This window comes from Arachis stenosperma, chromosome 2 (genome assembly GCF_014773155.1).
Source record: "Arachis stenosperma cultivar V10309 chromosome 2, arast.V10309.gnm1.PFL2, whole genome shotgun sequence".
NCBI lineage: Eukaryota > Viridiplantae > Streptophyta > Magnoliopsida > Fabales > Fabaceae > Arachis > Arachis stenosperma.
In genome coordinates, this window is record NC_080378.1 from 110,319,646 (window position 1) to 110,324,211 (window position 4,566).

The window sequence follows — 4,566 nt, forward strand, 5'->3', positions numbered from 1 at the left end:
CCCGAGACTTAAAACTCCCAGTTAATATTTGTTTTTGTTGTAACAAACTTTTGAATTAAACTTTGATTGTGGGAATTACTTGTTGGCCTAGACTATGCTTGCAACAAGTTCCTATTTTGTGAAATTTTATACCCGCACTAATTCGCACATCATGACGCGGTGTGGATATGATGATTTTTTTTAAAAAAATCTGATCCGATCTGATTCGATCCAATTACAAGCGGTTTGGATTGGATTGGATTTGTGATTTTATAAATTAAAAAATTAAATATATATACCAAGTCTCAACTTCAAAATTTAAGTAACCAACAATGACATAACAAGTCTCAATAATATCTTGAAAAACTAACAATAACATAACAACAGAAATAAAATTATAGGTTAGTTAAAATAAATAAATAAATACATTTTGAACATGAAATATTTATTAAATAATAATAAAGATTTATATCCTCTAAATTTTGAATTTTACTTTAGAGAGTAAAGTGTGATCTCTCACCATTTATTTCATAAGTGGGACCAAGAGAAAATATGAGAGAGAAATCATTCAAGGTGAGAGATCACACCTTACCCTCTAAAGTGAAAATTCAAAAGTTAGAAGATCAAAATTCAAAATAATAATATTATAGCATATTGTGCTGTTTGGATTGGATTGTATCGGTTATGAGAAATAGATCCGAAATCCAATTCGATCCGGTGGTTTGCAAAAAATAGAATCCAACTAAATCTAAATTAGTATAATTTTAATCGATTTTCAGTTTGGATTGAATTTGATGAGTGGTTTAATTTAGATCGGTTTGGATTTAAATACCCCAGTTAAATTCAAATAAAATCTTTCATAGATAGTAACCCATCAACTGAATTAATAAATTAGAAGAGAATCCAACTAAATCTTAATTAGTATAGTTTTAATCGATTTTTCGTTTGCACTGGATTTGATGAGCGGTTTAATTTAGATTAGTTTGGATTTAAATACCCCTAGTTAAATTCAAATAAAATCTTTCATAGATAGTAACCCATCTACTGAATCAATAAACTAATGTTAAACCCGTGTGATGCACGGGGTTATATTTAAATTTGACATGTTAAATCGAAAATAATATTTTATAATCATAAATTTTTCGAGTTTTGTATAACACTATCATTGTCATTATACAGTAAACGTACTGAATATGCTATTTTATCTTTATTCAAAGTAAAATGTAAATGGAAGACTTTAAAGTCTATAATATTCTTGAACCATAAGGAAGTAGACATGAAAAAATAAGAACATATATAACTGTAATAATAGCATGTCAATTTTACACTAAACTTTATATCAAAAGGCTAATGAAAATTTATCGACAACCTAGTATCTTACTAACTTCGTTAGAAAAGCAATTGGCATATGATGTTGTGATCCCTGTTACACATTTCATCTCAAATATGAAAATAGAGTTATAGATAAATTAGTTATATCTACAGTAAATATTTGTACAAAAGTGTAAATCATAACATGCTATTAAAATGAAAATAATATTATTCTTACCTAAATATTATTAAAAACTTCTTTGAACACGACATTTGTTGTTGATGACTTTGGATTGTCGTCTTTGTCCAGAATTAAAACCCTGAGGCCACTACCACTCTTAACTCTTGACAAAGCAACATAAAGTTATCCATGGGTGAACATTGATTTTGGCAAGTAAAGTCCTACATGTGATAATGATTGACCCTGACTCTTGTTAATGGTCATTGCAAAGCATACTTTTAATAGAAATTGTCTCCGTTGGAACTTAAATGGCAATCATGAATTTGAAGGGATCAAGTTCATTCTTAGAATGTACACTTTATCTCCAATATTTCTACTGGTCACTACCGTTGCTCCAATTTACGTTGTTGCCAAGTTCGTTAACGATTAATCTTGTCCCGTTGCATAAACCTGAAGTCTGGTCTATGTTTCGCAGTAGCATTACAGCGACTCTTGGCTTCAAAGTTGGTGCACGAAATTGTGATCACTACTTTTTAATACACGAAATAATCCCTAGTAATGGCTCCAAAGACTTGGTGCTCAATACCATGGCATAAACACAACTTCGCACAACTAACCAGCAAGTGCACTGGGTCGTCCAAGTAATAAACCTTACGCGAGTAAGGGTCGATCCCACGGAGATTGTTGGTATGAAGCAAGCTATGGTCACCTTGTAAATCTCAGTCAGGCAGATTCAAATGGGTATAGTGATAAACGAATAAAGCATAAAGATAAAGATAGAGATACTTATGTATATCATTGGTGAGAGCTTCAGACAAGCGAATGAAGATGCCTTCCCTTCCGTCTCTCTGCTTTCCTACAGTCTTCATCCAATCCTTCTTACTCCTTTCCATGGCAAGCTCATGTAGGGTTTCACCGTTGTCAGTGGCTACCTCCCATCCTCTCAGTGAAAATGTTCCTATGCTCTGTCACAGCATATGGCTAATCAGCTGTCGGTTCTCGATCAGGCCGGAATAAAATCCATCGATCCTTTTGCGTCTGTCACTAACGCCCCGCCTGCTAGGAGTTTGAAGCACGTCACAGTCATTCAATCAATGAATCCTACTCAGAATACCACAGACAAGGTTAGACCTTCCGGATTCTCTTGAATGCCGCCATCAGTTCTCGCCTATACCACGAAGACTCTGATCTCACGGAATGGCTGGCTCGTTTGTCAGGCGAGCACTCGGTTGTCAGGCGATCAACCATGCATCGTGTATCAGGAATCCAAGAGATATTCACTAAGCCTCGTATGCTTGTAGAACAAGAGTGGTTGTCAGTCACTTTGTTCATAAGTGAGAATGATGATGAGTGTCACGGATCCTCACATTCATCAAGTTGAAGAACAGGTGATATCTTGGAACAAGAACAAGCGGAATTGAATAGAAGAACAATAGTAATTGCATTAATACTCGAGGTACAACAGAGCTCCACACCTTAATCTATGGTGTGTAGAAACTCCACCGTTGAAAATACATAAGAACAAGGTCTAGGCATGGCCGTGAGGCCAGCCTCCCAGTGATCAAAAGATTCAAAGATCTCAAGATGTCTAATACAATAGTAAAAGGTCCTACTTATAGAAAACTAGTAGCCTAAGGTGTACAAAGATGAGTAAATGACATAAAAATCCACTTCCGGGCCCACTTGGTGTGTGCTTGGGCTGAGCAAATGAAGCATTTTCGTGTAGAGACTCCTCTTGGAGTTAAACGCCAGCTTTTATGCCATTTTGGGCGTTTAACTCCCATTTAGGTGCCAGTTCCGGCGTTTAACGCTGGAATTCCTGAGGGTGACTTTGAACGCCGGTTTAGGCCATCAAATCTTGGGCAAAGTATGGACTATCATATATTGCTGGAAAGCCCAGGATGTCTAATTTCCAAAGCCGTTGAGAGCGCGCCAATTGGGCTTCTGTAGCTCCAGAAAATCCACATCGAGTGCAGGGAGGTCAGAATCCAACAGCATCTGCAGTCCTTTTCAGTCTCTGAATCAGATTTTTGCTCAGATCCCTCAATTTCAGCCAGAAAATACCTGAAATCACAGAAAAATACACAAACTCATAGTAAAGTCCAGAAAAGTGAATTTTAACTAAAAACTAATAAATATATACTAAAAACTCAACTCAAACTACTAAAAACATACTAAAAACAATGCCAAAAAGCGTATAAATTATCCGCTCATCACAACACCAAACTTAAATTGTTGCTTGTCCTCAAGCAACTAAAAATCAAATAAGATAAAAAGAAGAGAATATACTATAGACTCCAAATTATCAATGAAACTTAGCTCCAAATTAGATGAGCGGGACTAGTAGCTTTTTGCCTCCGAACAGTTTTGGCATCTCACTCTATCCTTTGAAATTCAGAATGATTGGCTTCTTTAGGAACTCAGAATCCAGATAGTGTTATTGATTCTCCTAGTTAAGTATGATGATTCTTGAACACAGCTACTTATTGAGTCTTGGCCGTGGCCCAAAGCACTCTGTCTTCCAGTATTACCACCGGATACATACATGCCACAGACACATAATTGGGTGAACCTTTTCAGATTGTGACTCAGCTTTGCTAGAGTCCCCAATTAGAGGTGTCCAGGGTTCTTAAGCACACTCTTTTTGCCTTAGATCACAAATTTATTTCTTTCTTTTTCTTTTCTTTTTCTTTCTCCCCTTTTTCGTTTTTTTTCGCTTGCTTCTCTCTTTTTTTGTATTCACTGCTTTTTCTTGCTTCAAGAATCATTTTTATGATTTTTCAGATCCTCAGTAACATGTCTCCTTTTTCATCATTCTTTCAAGAGCCAACAATTTTAACATTCATGAACAACAAATTCAAAAGACATATGCACTGTTCAAGCATACATTCAGAAAACAAAAAGTATTGTCACCACATCAAACTAATTAAGCTAGTTTTAAAGATGAATTTGAAATCCTGTACTTCTTGTTCTTTTGTAATAAAAACAGTTTTCATTTAAGAAAGGTGATGGATTCATATTCATAGCTTTAAGGCATAGACACTAAGACACTAATGATCATAAGACACAAACATGGATAAACATAAAGCATAATT